Raw genomic sequence first — 16,970 nt, 5'->3', positions numbered from 1 at the left:
GGAAGGCACTTAAACATGTACCTGCCTTGAAATAGGTCAGTAGCCTCAATGAAATCAATTGGAATGGCCACATGTTTTGAATTAAGTTTATGTTTTAAGTGCTTTTCTGGATTTTAGCCGACATGCTCTTATAGTTTCCCCCAAAAGAAACTGGGAAATGCAGGTTATACCAGTCCCAACATGGAACTCAGCCTCTTCCTTACTTATTAAGGTGAAACAAGGAATATTTCTTATGTTATCTTGGTGACTTGGGCCTAGCAATAATAGCTTCTCTTGCAAAAGTAATAAGGGAAATGTATGTTCATGTCCCTGAATTTTTTTAAAAAATCTTATTGCCAGCATTTGGAGGCAGGGATGCATAGACAGTCATAGGGTAACCAGGCCAATTGCTCCAGGCTCTGTGCTGCAGGACCATCACACTATGTGGCCCTGACCATCATTTGGTATGCATGGGATAAGAGACTTGTCAACTTCTGCTGAATGGCAATATTTACAATTGCAACATCTGTTGGTATCTAAATATGGCCCTATGGCAGTAAGTGTCTCAGAGTCTCCTTTGCTCCTGGAAATTCTAATTGCGTTGATGGAAAAAATGAAGCCTATAATATTTGTTTATAAACATTTGATATTCATTAATAAATATGATATGCAGAATCTTGGGAATGAATGGAATAAGGAGCTAGATCACCCTATTTTGTCAAAGCAATGATTTATGACCTTATAGCTGATCTTTCTATCAATCTTAAGTTGCAATTTATTCAGCAAGCAAAATATGTTTAGAATATACTGGACACTATAGCAACTCTTTAGCACAGGATTGAATATAGTGCCTAACTCTTGGCATTCTAACTCACAGGACACATCCCTTAAACCAGTGGTCCCCAACCTTTTTGGCACCAGGGACCAGTTTTGTGGAAGACAATTTTTTCACGGACTGGTGGGGTTTTTTGCTGCCTCAGGCTGCCCCCAAGCCCACACCCCATCCCTGCCCCCCCATGGGGGCCTTTAAATAAGGAGTAGGCGAAGGCCTCTGCCTCACTCTGCGGCCCAATTGCTAATGAGCCATGGACCAGTACTGGTCTGCGACCTGGGGGTTGGGGACTCCTGCCTTAAACATATGCTTGCTCTTGTCTTCTATGGAGTTATGGTGGCAGCTTCTCACTGAAGCCCTAACATCCAGAGGTAACAAGGGGGACGCTCAGAACTAAGACTTTTTTGAAGTTTTATGTCTCATACAAAAAAATCAATATACAAAATAGAAGCAAAGCTATCCTTAAGGTAGTTGAACTAAGTATCCCAACCAACACACAATCCATGCTCAAAAATCTCTGCTCCAATGCCAACATGGAGGTTTTACAAATGGCAATGCAGATACACATGGTAATTTCATTCCATTCTTAGAACAGTGAAACAGAGTTTCTGTCATGGGAAAGCAAACTATCAAAAGCTCATCATATCCAACATACTAGCTAGCCTGTTTCCATTCCCCATTCTCTTGTCCAGCTTTTACAGCTAACATATAGGATTTTGTGGAGCACAGCCTCACTACATGGGAAATAAGGGCCAATCACTGGCACGGGCAGAAATCCTAAACAGGTCTATTCAGGATTATATCCCATGTTATTAAATTTGACTTATTCCCAGGAAAGTGTCTTTAGGACTGCAGCCAAAGAAACTCTAACATCATACTGGGATTAGGCCTCTTTCCAGCATGAGAGTAAATTCTATACCCACCGAAACCCAAAATTTTATACTATACACAATTTTTAAAGGTACAGAAGTGCTTTAGAGAGCAAATTTACAGAGCAGTAAAAAACTGAATAAATAAGTCTGTACAACAAGACCTAACCTGCACTTGAGGAGTGATGTATGCAATGCAGGGCTTTTTTTCTGGAAAAGGAGGTGCTGGAACTCTCAAGAGGGAAATGAAAGAGAAACACATGGGTGCCCCTCATGAACTTTTAAAGCATTTTTTGATAATTTTGTTTCCATGAAGAGGCACTGAACCCCTTCCACTGCATTCCCCCAGAAAAAAAGCCCTGTCTACATGGATGAGCTCAGCAGCTCAGTATCCTTGGCACTAAAAAAACAAATGGTGAAGATGATTGCAAATCTATCAACCAGCTAAACTCAGAAAAAAAGAAAAAACCTTACAAGTTTTGTGTTTTTTTGGGGGGTGGGGGGGGGCGGGATATAATATATTCAACTCTTCTCCCAAATCAAGCCTAAACTTACTTAAATACTTTAACATAAAATTCATCAATTACAACTTGGCATTCAAAATTGTGCTGTTTGACATATGTACAAACCTTAACAGTATAAATGTCATACAAGCAATATTTTGAGTATACCTAAGACTAAAGAAATAGAAAGTCACAAATTGCTGTGGTTTATGCTATTTTAGGATGAATAGCTTACGTTTTGCTCTCTGAGATGCAGAGGGAAAGTTGAAAATGGAAAACACACAACTTTTCTTACATCAAAGAAAGTAAAATGAAGAAAAATAGAGTATTTGGACATAAACAGGCTCACACAGCACAATTTAATATTGAATAAAATTTTATTGTCTCCATTATCCTTCCCAAAATATAGACACTAGACAAGTAAGTTTGTCTTTAACTAGTTTATTTAAATGGTAAGTTAGCCTCATTTAAGGGTTAAAAAAGGTAAAGGTAGTCCCCTGCGCAAGCACCAGTCATTTCCAACTCTGGGGTGACGTTGCATCATGACGTTTTCACGGCAGACTTTTTATGGGGTGGTTTGCCATTGCCTTCCTCAGTCATCCAAACTTTCCCCCCAGCAAGCTGGGTACTCATTTTACCGACCTCGGAAGGGTGGAAGGCTGACTCAACCTTGAGCCAGTTACCTGAACCCAGCTTCCACTGGGATTGAACTCAAGTCATGAGCAGAGAGTTCAGACTGCAGTACTGCAGCTTTACTACTCTGTGCCACGGAACTGTTCATTTAAGGGTGGGGTACCTCTATTTTGGTGATACCAACCTGGCCCCAAACAGTTTATCTACTGGCTTTGTTTATTCTTACATGCATATGAGCTGTGCCAAGAGGTGCCCAGGTTCTTCTCCCTCCTCCAGTGTGCTACACAGAAACTAAGGGACGGTGGCTCAGTGGTAGGGAGGGACGATGGCTCAGTGGTAGAGCATCTGCTTGCGAAGCAGAAGGTCCAAGGTTCAATCCCTGGCATCTCCAAAAAAGGGTCCAGGCAAATAGGTGTGAAAAACCTCAGCTTGAGACCCTGGAGAGCTGCTGCCAGTCTGAGAAGACAATACTGACTTTGATGGACCAAGGGTCTGATTCAGTATAAGGCAGCTTCATATGTTCATATATCTTCATATATAAGAGCTGGAAGCTGCTCAGTTCACAGAGAATTCCTTCACAATCCCACCCTACCATAAAACAAATTATGGGCTATTAGAGTTGCCAGCCTTCAGGTGGGGCCTGCCATTTTTACAACTGATCTCCAGCAGGCAGAGGTCAGCTCCCTTGGAGAAAATGGCTGCTTTGAAGGGTGGACTCTATGGCATTGTACTATGCTAAGCCCCCTCCCTTCCCCAAACCCCACCCTCTCTTGGATCCACTCCCAAAGTCTCCAGGTATTTTCCAACACAGACCTGTCAACCCTACATGGATCCCAGTCATCACATGATGTCTCTGGGTACTCACCATTTCACCCTACCTATAACAGGTATTTCAGCCACTCTATTCCAGCCAACCTAAACTCTGTTCATAAATTACAGCGAATGTACATATAATTAGTGTCCAGTATATACTTGATTATTCTTTATATGTGCATTGAGTAATTCTCACATTACATTTACATGCAAAGTAAGTGCATCCAAATGTAATACGTGAAGAGGGTTCTACATATGGCTTAGCCAGTTCTGGGACCAGGCTTAATTTTCCTAATTTCTCCTCAGGCAACATGAAACAAGGGGAAAAGGTCTACCAAAAGTCAATCATGAGAGATCCCAGAAATTCCTTTTTGGGATTAATATGGGATTAGTGACCAGCTAATCCCATATTGCCTCTAGAGAGGATGGAAAGGCAACTGCACTTGGCAAAAGTCTACAAGAAGGTGACAGAGCCACTTTTAGGCTCTTCACCATTCTCCATGGCTGGGCAATAAACTGCCCTGACCTCTCAGTTAGGGTTACCAATTCCCAGTTGGGGGAAGGAGATCACCCAGTGTGGAGACCCTCCCCCCCTTCATGGTTATCAGAAAGGGGGGAGGGGAATGTCCACTGGGTACTCCATTATACCCTATGGAGGCCAGTTTCCATGGGTATAAAGGATAATCAATCTTTGGATATCTGGGGCTCTGGGGGGCTTGTTTTTAAGGAAGAGGCACCACATTTTCAGCATAGCACCTGATGTTTCTCCTCAAATAACCCTCCACATTTCAAAAACATTGGACCAGAAGGTCCAAATCTATGAGCTCCCCAAAAGGTGCCCCTATCCTCCATTATTTCCAAATGGAGAGAAGGCATTTCGAAAGTGCACAGTCCCTTTAAATGTGATGGCCAGAACTCCCTTTGGAGTTCATTTGTCACAACCTTGCTCCTAATTCTACCCCCAAAGTCCCCAGATATTTCTTGAGTCAGACCCTACTCTCAGTGCCTTGTGCTTCATTTGATTTCGACAAAAGTATCCCTAGCCCTAACAGCCATAAATGAACTAATATGGAGAACAGTGACTTCTCATAGTGCCTTTCTCCGCTGGTAGCCAGACCTAATTTTGAATTGGGGGAGAGGGAGAGCTTCTAATTAAGAGACGTGGCTTCCAATAAGCTTTAAGGCCAATCACTTATCTGTAGTGCTTTTGTTTTCAATCAGCTGCTGAAGCCATTAAGCAGCAAGATAGATACTGCTTGTTGCAGAAGACTATGAGTCTCTTCATCACCTCATAGAACCCTGAAGTGTATTTTGTAAGGAAAAAAAAATTAAACAGTAAAGGATGTACAAAGCCTGCAGCTCCAGCACCTGGGATCCCATATTGAGCTTCACTGTGGAATAAATTCTCAACTCCCTCCCCATCCACCTCTACCTTTCTTCTTCCTCTTCTGTTTTGTTTTTCAGAAAACTACTCTGCTTAAATGTGTTCTACCAAACAGAACTGAAAACAAACAAAGGATGTTTGCTCAATAAAAAGACAGGTATTAACTAGACAGGGCAGTGATTGGAGAATGACAAAAACAGGATGGTTTACTGCTAATGGAGAAAAGTACCTCCTGGCCCCTGCCATTTGCTAAGCAACAGCTAATTATCAGAGCACTCCTTCCTTAAATGCTTGTATGATTCTGGTCCTGCCTTTGTCTGTGCTTAAACTGTTGACATCTCTCTCTTTTTTAACTTTAAAACTCATTTCACCAGGGAAGGAGGTTGACATTTTGGAAAGCATTAGAGGCCTTACCTATCCCTGGAGATGTCATCCACAGGGAAGGGGCATGGATATGCTTGCTTTAAAAAAAAACATATAAGAGTAGCTTGATTTACTGAGAAGTGATGCGATCTCCTGGTTGGCATTGGATTGAGTTTCAGAATGCTTCACATTTTGGAGCTCATACTCCTTACTCATAAGTGAAAATCCTAGATATATTTTTTGGTTTGTTTCAAGACTTTAGCATGAAATGTGTGAATGTGGGTTGGGGCTGGAAGAGTAATCTTTGTATAAGAGTAGGAATAAGGTCTGTTGTGAGGGAAAATACAATGGGCTCTGGAAAGAGGCTCTGGGGAAGTGACCCCACCCTTGCTGTCTTGCCACCCACTCAAATGAAGGCATTCACATGCCTCCACCTCCAGGGGAGCTCATGTCTGTCAGCTGTAATTCTGAGTGATATCCAGCCTTCACCCGGAGATTGTGCAACAAAAACAGAGAATCACGGCAAAGGAGGAACAGGGGAATAAACAGCAAAAAGCTTCCATGAAAACCAGCCTCCAAACAAAACCTAGTTGGAAATTTTAAAATTACACAAAAGCGCATTGAATCTGGCTTATGTTTGAAAGTAGAAAAATGCTCCATGAGGAGAGCATCTATCACATGGTTTTTAATATGAGATTTGTGCTCCAACATGCATGTGCACACCATGCGTGTCATGGAGCCTAAATAGATTTTTTACATGGGCAGAAAATCACATAAATACATTTTTTCATGGAACACGTGATGGTATCCTTCAAATATATCTTATATCCTGAAGTCAGATGTACAAACTCAGAAATTTGCATAGAAAGGGCGCACGCGGAACAGGCACCGCATTTAAAGAGCCCTCACGCAATTATAGATGTATGCTGAGAAGCCACAAAATCTGACCTTATTAAGAGCTCCTCCAAATTTCTAGTCCTCCTGAAGCCCATCCTTGGAGCTTCCTGACAAACTGGTACGTTCGTAACAATAAACTAATTTTTTTTAATATGTTGTAAATAGGCTGGGTTAAAGGAGAAAACTGCATGGCACAAGTCATTCTGTTTTCCGATTTGGACATTCGCTATTTTGGGAGGTCCTTAAACAAAGTTGTATGCTGTACTTGATTAATTCTAGAAACAGCCTTCTTCAAAATTTTATCAGGGTAGCCACGTGGTCTGAACTGTTGGCAGATATTATCTCATTCCTTTTTGAAATTGTGCTGTGTGGTTGAATTACTTTTAGCCCTTACCATCTGGCTATAGGGCAGACTAGCTCTCAAGTGTGTAGGATGACACAATGGAAAATGCAAAGGAGCATTTTTATAAGTAGGTTTCTTATACATTTTTACTGCTAAGATATTATTACAGATTTTAAACACATGTGTCTAAGAAAGCAATCATCTGTTAATCAGCTACATGGGAAAATTTAATGGAAGGGTGTACCCCATTCATCCATTCCATCAAAGGATTAACCACAGAGTTATGTGCTACCACAGCTATGATGTCATCAATATATTGTTTGAACCAAATAATTGAAGAGAAGAAAGGATTAACTTCAGAATTACAAAAATATCTGTTTTCCAGTTCAGCCATAAATAAACATGCCAAACTAGGTGAAAAAGGACTCCCCATAGAATAACCTGTAAATAAAACTGTTCATCAAATCTGAAATAACTGTGTTCAAAAATAATATCAATATGTTCTAACAAAAAATGTGTGGGTGGCTCAGTCAGGTGTTCAAGACATCCTGTAATATAGCCTGTGGTGAAACGCCATTTTAGGCTATGTTTATCTGGGAGTTGGCAGGAGGAGGCTGTCAAACTTGAGGCAGGCTTCAGCCTAGTCTCCTCCTCCTGCCCTCTCCCTCCTGTTTGGAACCAGCAATCCTGGGGGGGGGGGAGGGGGGGCTCCTAGAGAGACAGGAAGTCCTTGAGGCCTGCCTCCCAGAATGCTGCAAGAGAGGTAAACCAGTTCCTGGGTGGGAACTGGGTTTTAATATGGGAGATTTTGAGCGGGAACCCTTCAGTTCGATTCAGTGAGTGATTATTCTGGCAACAGTCTCAGAGTTTGAGTTGGAATATAGTCTTGGAAGGTATGGTCAGGGCAAGTTGTATATTAGGGAGAGAAGGAGCATTTTTCCCTACTTTATTTTATGTATTCTGTTCACCTTTTTAAAAAAAATGCCTGTATGTAGTTGTATGTTGTAAATAAATGTTTTGTCTGTTTAAAAGGTAGTCCCTCTGTACCACATAGTTTCCTCCACCAAAGGAGCATCCATCACAAGATTTTTCACTCTCGATTTGTGTTCCAACATGCGCGTGCGAACGGCCCACGTGGTGGAACCCAAATAATTTTTTTACAAGGGCAGAGAATTGCATAAATGCATTTTTGAGTAGCACAGGTTGTAGTGTCCTTTAAAAATACTTTATAACCAGTTTCAGGATGAACAAACTCATAAGTTTGTATAGTTAAACCGCATGATAAGAAACACCAGACCTAGGGATTCTTTTTTATCCAGGAGCCCTACCAGGGCGAGGAAGCGGATGTAGTAGTGAATTTATCTTGGTACAATTTGTCAGCCAAAGAAAGACAGGTTTTAAATCTAGGGTTATTTGGGTTCCACCATGTGGGCCGTTCACACGCGCATGCTGGAACACAAATCGAGAGTGAAATATCTTGTGATGGATGCTCCTTTGGTGGAGCATTTCCTCCAATTTAAGCATGAACCTGATTCTTTGTGCTTTTGTGTGCTGCTTAAATTTCCAATAAGGTTGCATGGTAAGATGTTACATATAAGCCACTTGCTACTGTTTTCCTTAGCACTACTCTAGTGCCCTTTAATGTGATAATGGAATGGTGTTTTGTGCCCAGGGTATGAAAATATTGCTAAAAGGTATGTTTTGATAATAATTTTTTATATTTAAAAATGGTTGACTTATTTGTACATTGCTTAAATTTTATATGATCTGGTTATGCAGTTAGGATTATTTGCAGCTTGAAGAAGCTTGGGCGAAACAAGGGTTCCAGTACGACCTTTTCTTCTCAATTTTGGATTGTTGGCTGCATATATCAAGGGACATTGATAATCTATACAACTATTTCACCAGGATTCCATGGAATGAACTAAGCATATTGCTACAAAGACTGGTTTGATTCTTGGTGAACATGTTCCCTTTTGTGTGAAGGACTAATTGTATGGTCTTTTATGAATTAATATATGCTTATGGTTATTTGTATGTTTTTCAAGTTTAGTGTTGATATGGAGGCTGGTCATTTGTGAGGGAGATTATTGTGAGGGAGGGTCATTACGGAGAGCCTTGTGCTTTGAATTTCTCTGTCTCACCTGGATATTGGCAACAGTGCTTCGCTGGGAGGAAATGGGTGGCTTAGAGGGTGGCATTTATGACATTGTACCTGTCTGAAGTCCCACCCCTCCTCAAACTCACCTTCTCCAGGTTCCACCCCTCAAATCTCCAAGAGTTGGCAACTGCTAAGTCACAATGGCTGTTATACTAGGGCTGCTGCTGAACAGGAGCAAGCAGCCAGGCCTAGTTGTCATCTCAGTCAGGTGGCATCAAGTCACCCAGAGGGTGCTGCCAGGCCTAGGGTAACCAACCTCCAGGTGGAGCCTGAAGATCTCCTGGGATCACAACTGAACTCTAGACAATAGATGTCTCTCTTGATCCTGGAGAAAATAACTGCTTTGGAGGGTGGACTGTATCCCATTCTATTCACTTGATACCGTTCCCTTTACTGACAGAAGTTGATTATGTAGCAACAGCCTCTGGCTAGGGGCAAGATTGAGGGGAGGAGGAAGAAAGGGAGTTACAGGAAAGAGCCATGGCCTATAATGAAAAGCTCCCAGTGGGACCAGTCCTTGCATCCTAGTCATATTATGACAATGGCAGCCCCCTGGCTATTTCTTTGGTCTTCGGAGGCTGCGTGTGCTGGGAGGCCCCATCTGTGTGGGCCATTGATGGGGTGGCAGAGGTCTGTTGCTGGCAACACCTTTTGTGAGGCCGGTTCACAGAGAGGACACAGAGAAGAGTTGATGTATCTGTTTTGGTGGTTTGTTCAACATTCCCAGGCCTGCCATAGGTGGGGGTAGGGGAGTCAGTCAATGGGAGGCCAGAGATGCTGACTGAGTCATGATGGGCCAATGGCTTGTGGAGAACATGGAATGAACCCCTAAGTCAATGGGAGAGCTGCATTGGGCCACCACCATTAGTGAATGTTTATGTATGTATGTATGTGTGTGTGTGTGTGTGTGTGTATATATATATATATATATATATATATATATATATATATATATATATATATATATATATATAATTCAAACTAATCAGAGAACAAGAGTTTCTCTGTCACAGATGGTCAGCAGAAAAAGGAAAAAAGGAACCATTTGCAGCTCTCCTTGTGACTACACTAGCCCTTATGCAATGACATTTACAATTACAGTGCAAAGCAGGCTTTCATGCATGAAACAGATTCTCTGTATAGAGTCCTCTGTACACTATCTACTTTAGGAAAAATGTGCACGATGAAGATCTCTGGACCCTGTTCACAGTCTTAAAGGAACACATTAATGGTTATTAATCTTTCCCCCCTCAAAGACAAGAAATACAACTTCTGTGTTTTCTTTCTGGTAGCATGGAATGTTTGATCTTACAGTTACTGTGTGTGATGTCATGCCAGTGTAAGCTGTATGGAGCCTCCATATGCACAAGGGCATGGGTTCCAATTGCATCTGCAGACACCATTCCTGGCCCCTGCCACTTGTTTTTAGAAAATGAGTGTGGCCATGTGGAGCATTTACCCAGGAGGGCTTCTGATTGGCCATTAGACTGTGCAATTTCCCCCCAGCTCTTGACCTTTTATTGGGTTTAGACAGTGTAAAGGTTTGCTGTTATATTTTGTTGAAGGCTGCTATGTCAACACTTGGCACATAGTCTTCAAAATTGGTAATCTTCTCCTCCAGTACATCCATCCCAACCTTGTCACTCTCCATCATGCACTGGATCTGGAATTTATTGATGTTGTAGCCCACTGGGAGTAGTTTGGAGGCTCCCCACACCAGGCCATCCATCTGAATGGTTCATATGCACACCTCCATTTTGCCCATGTCAGTTTCATCATCCCACGGCTTGACATCCTGGAGAATGGAGGACTTGGCAATCAGCCTGGGATACTTGGATGACTTCTCTGTGTACTGCTGGAGCTGCTTTTCCCGAACTCTGGCAGCACCCCCCCCCCGGTCTTCTTCCTCATTGTTGCTGCCAAACAGGTCAATATCGTCATCATCATCCTTGGCAGCAGTGAACTCTACCTGCCTTGCAAGTGAAGCCATGGGCATCTCTCCTTTCCTTGAAAGGGCAGGGAGCAGCTTGACTTCCTTCATGGTGGTGACAAGCTGTGTGGGAGGCATCTGAGAAGGGGGATGACAGGTAAATGCCTTCTTCAGCACACTCAGGTGAGTTTCCAATCTGGAGATGGCAAGCTGGAGATCTGTAAGCATGCTACACAGTTTCTGATTCTCTGTCTCCAAGTTTACAATCCTGTCCACCAGCTCATTTTGGTCTCCAGAGTCTCCAGAGTGTGAGGTAGCACTCACACTAGTTGCGTGACCTGTCTGCTTCTTGTGATGAGCAGCAGGGGCTTTCTGGAGGATTTGCAAAACTGTCTTGAGCTGCTGATATGAAGGGCTGCAAATGGGATTGTACATGTGTTTGTAGTGCCTCCTCTCAGCATTATCATAGTTGTTGAGCCAGATCGTCTTTTGCATGAAGAAGTTGGTTGCCATTTTTTTGGTGCCTAACAAGGGAAATATAACAGTGGACAAATTACAAATCAACACAATAAGGAATTAATTCAAAATCTATTAAAAGCCCAACATCAAATATGTATTTCCTAAAGTCCAATACCACAATAAAGAATTAATTCATCAATTAATTGCACTTCAGAAAATTGTGCTGCTAAATGCTGTCCATATTGAGGGTGAATTGGATTGTAATCTGCCTCTTTGAAAAAGCAGGAATGGAAAACAGCTATACATGTCAATGTATCTGTTAGAGGCTATACAACATATCCATGATATATGCTTTAGTTCTAAAATGGAATGAGGAGCCATACACAAGATTTCCTTGAGCACTTTAGCGGATTTCATGGGACAAGCACTTTAAATCAGCACCTTAAATCTTCATTGCAGTTAGAGAAGAAATCAGCATCATTTTGAAATACTTCTAAAGACTATATGGACTGTGGTTTGGATGGTGAATATTCTTGTAAATGTTTGCGTCATTGATGAATTAATTATTTATTGTGGTATTGGCCTTCATGAAAGACTTATTTGATGTTGGACCTTAAACAGATATTGAATTAATTTTTCTTTGTGTTGATTCATAATTTGTCCATGGTTATGTTTCCCTTGTTATTCTCCAGTTCCGTGGATCTCTCTAGGTTGCATTTTTATGTTGCCAGTGAAGGAGGAAAGTCAAGGCAGGATCCTTGTGAAGTCAAGCCCAAAGAAGAAGTCCCACTCCACTCCACCTGACCTTAGCCTGAGAAAAAAGACTGTGCAGTTTTTTGTTTTTTAAAAAATTGCTTCAGCAGCAGCTGCCATCACAGTACTTCTTCACTGCATGATTGAAAGCAGGGCTTTTTTTGTAGAAAAAGTCCAGCAGGAACTCATTTGTATATTAGGCCACACCCCCTGATGCCAAGCCTGCCGGAACTGTGTTCCTGTGTGTTATTGCTTTTTTTTTTTTTTTTTTTTTAAAAAGCCCTGATTGAGGATAAGCTGTGTATCAGCAAGGAAATAACAATATGTTCATTTTAAAAGACATCCTATTAAACAGAGTTTTTGCCTAAAATGCTGAAAATGCCACCTCTTATGGTGTCCATTTTATGCTTGGCTCTGCCTCCTATAATTGTGCCCACCACTCTGTGTTAGAATTCCAAAAGTGCCTGCAAGCTCTAAAAGACCCCAGTGCCAAGTAATTGAGGAAGAAGAGAAACAGAAACAAAGCTGTGAATTAAATCAGGAGCGGAGCAGAGGATATCCACAGCAATCACACTTTGCTGTTTAAATTGGAGTACAAAAAACACCTGTGCTTAACTGACAAAGCACATGGTGATAACATTCATTGTGAATGGCATGTGGACCTATAAATTTCTGGGTTTCTCTGCATTGAACAAAGAAGCAGGAACTGTGAAAGGATTCTTGTATGTTTAAGGGGAGAAAAAAAAGGTTTAAATATATGTGCTCTCTGAACTGTGGATGGTGCCGCTGTATATTTTCCCACTTCAACTTAATTTCCATTTGGACCCAGATTTTTAAAAATACAGTATGACTTATCCATCATGAGAGTTGTTCTGTGTTCCATCAAATAAAATACAGTTTTCCACTTGTGGAATCTACTGATGATTATTGTGATCACTTGAGTGTATAAGAATTGCAGGGGAAGCCTAATTCATATTGGATTCCACCTTGTCATCATCTGTGGCCAACCAACTGTGGACTTTAGTAACAATATAAAGGGTACAATCTTAGGCACACCATTGGAAACATTGTGGAGAAGTTAAGTAGCTGCTGAATGTCATGCATTATGCATGTAACTGATGAACATGGCTGCCTTGCCTAGAAGTCTTCTGGGTGTCTTTTGTTTTTGTGTGTTTGTTTTTCAGCTACCATGCACCAAACTGGTGATATGCGAAATTCTTGAGTGGTGAAAGACCTACCACAACAATCTAATCAGATACAGTTTCAGGGAAATCTTGAAGGAAAAAAAGAATTGAAGATAAGCATCAAGGATTTTGAAAAGGTAATGAGAGGCAGCTGGACAGCTTTGAACAAAGAGTAAAATCAAGGGCATTGCTTACAAAGAAGTTTTGTGTAACTTTCTGACTTTAAAAATAAAAAGTGGCCACTGGAGGCAGCAGTCAAGAACAAAATAAATGTGTATGTGTGTGTGTGTGTGTGTGTGTGGTGCTTACTGCTTTCCTTGCCAGTTTTTCCCCTTTCAAAATCATTCCCCTTTCAAGCTCCTTATGTACTTACAAAGAAAAGTACCTGATGAGATGTGAAGAAACTGGGGAGGCAATTTTGAATGGAAAAATGCACCACAGGTTAAAGATTCAGCAACCTTTACTAGCCTTCCTTCCTTTTTGATTGTGGCTGTTTAAAGGGTCTCTCTCTTTCTTTTAAGTCAAGGGACACAGATGCTTATGTAATGTGTAGTTTGGCCCAAAGCCCCTGGGACATTCTTATCTTGTACCATACATATCCAAACTCTCCAGTGTTCTAAAACTGCCCAAGCCTCTTTTATGAACATTTCAGTAGTTTGAGGGTTGAACTAGCAACCTGGTGGGATATAAATCAAATAAATAAATAAACCTTTAAAAATTACTCTTTGTTTTTTCTGCTTACAGAAAGTATTGGTGATAATATTTCCTTGCTCTATCTGACAAGAGTTTTAATTCTTTGGGGGAAAGGAGAACATTTTCTTCAGTAAACATGATAATGTTTAATACAAAAGAGGAGCTGAGAGCAGCAGAAGCTACCAGAATATAAAAAATATCAAAATGGAGAGTGTGGGGTTCTGATTCTGCTGAAACCTTTGGGCTGGATTGGATGTAGGTCTCACTTAACCTTAATCTCCACAGTTTTACATTGACTTTGCTTGTTCTCCGTTGTTGTAGGCTGAACTCCTACACTCTTTCACTGCAGTTTGCATTGTGCAAACCCCTAATGTTCTGAATGAGCAGATGTTTCCCTTTTCCTCTCTGATAATAAGATGGAATGGAAGCATCCAGTATGAAGAACTGGCAGTATGGCAATATAAGCTCTCAACTGGTTTTATGATAGTACAACCTCTTCACGTTTCCAAAGGCTCAGAAATACCATTCTTGTTATATTGGGAAAGGTCATATTCCTATGTGCAACATTCTCTTTAAAAAGAAATCAGTGAATGCATTATGGCTTCTACTATTCCAAACAAGAATCATTAGTGAAATGCATAAATCAATGAAGTAGACCGATGCATTAGTTTAATTATCAGATGGTTAGTTTATATAATGTAATTGTTTACTGCTTCTGAAACATATGAAACTGCTCTATAGCTTGGCCTCAAGAAACTATGGGTCTTTTCATATTACCATTTAAACCGGATGTCATTCGTTGTTGGCTCAATTTCAAGTAAAGCAGTATGGGGATAGGGGTTTCATATAACAAATTTCCTTCAGTTAATGAGCTGTCTCTGAAGCGCTATGGTCATTTCAGAAAGTGCCACTTTTTTCCTGCCCTTTTTCGCCAAGCAATCTTCCTCCGACTTTTTTAAAAGGGAGTCAATGCATCTCAATGGTGCCACTATAGTACTTCAGTGCTATAGCGCTCACATTAGAATGCTTTAAAAAAAAAAGTCTGAGGAAGATCGATGAAGTGAAAAGTGTGTGTGTGTGGGGAGAAGCGGCATTTAGGGAGCACTGTAGATATTTTAAAGAACATACCAAAGTGATTCAGAAGTGCAACAAAGGGGTTGAATATAGGGAAAAAGCAGTTTCCCTCATAAGCAGCTCAACCACATTTTGCTAACCTGATACAAGCAGGTTTGTATGAATAGGTAAATACATTTTGCTAGCAGCTGGTTACTAAAACAGGTCTGTCTGAAATGACAGGGGGGAAAAAACTATTAGCAACAAGTTACTAAAGTGGAATACAAAGGCAGTTTGAAAAGGGTCTAAGAATGAACTCATGCTTCCATTTTATTTACTTTTGCCCAAATGTAATGAACACAGGGACCAATCCTAAGTAAATTCAATATTATTCAATTGAGCTTACTCTTAGGATGGCTGAGATAGCAAATTGGTGGTTTGTATCCTATGAGCTCTAAGAGCAGAGCAAGATCATGGAGCAGAAATTTTCTGTCTTCCACTGACTCAGAATCCCCTCCCCCCCCCCATGATGCTGTTAGAGGTTGGCAGACCTCATGAGCAGTGCAGGGATTCTGCTGTGGGAGAGGAAATTGGTAGCCCCCTTAACACAAAAGGTACCTTCATCAATAGAAAAGGATATTATGATAGAAACCCATTCTGTGAAGGCTGTTACGGAATCTAATGTACACCGAGTTTGGTGATCCAGTTTGGAGAGCCAGTTTGGTGTAGTGGTTAACCTGGGAGAATCCCTCACTTTCTACATGCACCTGCTGGTGTGACCTTGAGTCAGTCACAAGTTCTTCCAGAGCTGTTCTCTCAATTCTCAAAAGAGCTCTCTCAGCTCCACCTACCTCACAGGGTATTTGTGAAGGGAAAGGAGATTGTAAGCCACTCCGAGGCTGGGTCCAAATGGCCAATTTGAGGCAACACAGGGATAGCCCCCAGATGGATTAAAAAAGAAGATTCAGACGTGCACATCTGGCAATCATCCTGCTCCTATACCCATCCCATCCTCCAGTGTTGTTGAAGCAGCTTAGGAAGTGGTAGCAAATCTCCACAGCACTTCCCTGCCACTTTTCCCAGCTGTCTGAACTGCCAGGGAGTGCCTAGGAAGTGCTGCTCAAGCACTTGAGTGCTCTGACCACTCTTCCAGAGTGTGTGTCCCAGCAGCAGACTGTATGCTGTCTCACTACCCCGGGGCACTTTCTCCTTTGCTGCCCCAACCCACAGGTCTGAACCCAGCCTGAGACTCTGAGTGAAAGGCAGGGTGTAAATCTAGTCCCTTCTTCTTCTTCCTCTGAAAGCAGGGCAGGGGTCTCCAGTTACAACCCCCCCCCCTTTAAAAAAAATCAAAATTCAGCAGTTGTTCAAATGTTGCCCTTGATGTTACAATACAGACAACAACTATGATATCTTGGAATCACTTTGTTCAAGAGATTTCATAGAATCATAGCAAATATGGTAGAAGACACAGTGAGGATACAGGCTGAAAAACGGGGCTAAAATAAATGAAATGGATTTTAATGGGGATAAATGTAAAGTTCTGCATTTAGGTAGGAAAAATCGCATATATAATCATAGGATGGAGACTTGTCTCAGCAGTATCATGTGTGAAAAGAATCTATGGGTCTTAGTAGACCACACACTGAATATGAATCATCAGTGTGATGCAAATGTGATTGGGGCTGTGTCAACAGAAGAATTGTGTCCAGATCGCACTTTATTCTGCTCTGGTTAGACCTCATCTAGGGTATTGTGTTAAATTTTGGACATCACAATTTAAGGATATAGACAAAAGAAAGCAACAAAGATGGTGGGGGGTATGGAGATGAAGTCTTATGAGGAAAGGCTGAAGGAGCTGGGCACGTTTAGCCTGGAGAGGAGACAACGGAGAGGTGATATGATCATCATCTTCAAGTACATGAAGGGCTGTCATATAGAGGATGATGCAGAGTTGTTTTCTGTTGCCCCAGAAGATCAGACCATAACAAATGGGTTGAAATTAAATCAAAGGAGTTGTCAGTTAAACATTAGGAAGAACTTCCTGACAGAGCAGTTCCTCAGTAGAACAGGCTTCCTTGGGAAGTGATGGGCTCTGCTTCCTTGAAGGTTTTTAAACAG

General features: G+C 41.4%; 1 non-coding gene and 1 pseudogene across 1 annotated transcript; one reads left to right on the top strand and one right to left on the bottom strand.

Annotated features, from left to right (window-relative positions):
* Positions 1-3,136: 3,136 nt before the first annotated feature.
* Positions 3,137-3,207, top strand: TRNAR-GCG (transfer RNA arginine (anticodon GCG)). Its single transcript has one exon. It is a non-coding gene; the product is annotated as a tRNA-Arg (tRNA).
* A 7,072-nt stretch (positions 3,208-10,279) lies between these two features.
* On the bottom strand, positions 10,280-11,220 carry LOC132567657 (elongation factor 1-delta-like; annotated as a pseudogene).
* Between the last annotated feature and the right edge of the window lie 5,750 nt (positions 11,221-16,970).

Source organism: Heteronotia binoei, chromosome 2, assembly GCF_032191835.1.
Source record: "Heteronotia binoei isolate CCM8104 ecotype False Entrance Well chromosome 2, APGP_CSIRO_Hbin_v1, whole genome shotgun sequence".
Taxonomy (NCBI): Eukaryota; Metazoa; Chordata; class Lepidosauria; order Squamata; family Gekkonidae; genus Heteronotia; species Heteronotia binoei.
This window is presented reverse-complemented; position numbering and strand designations above follow the sequence as displayed.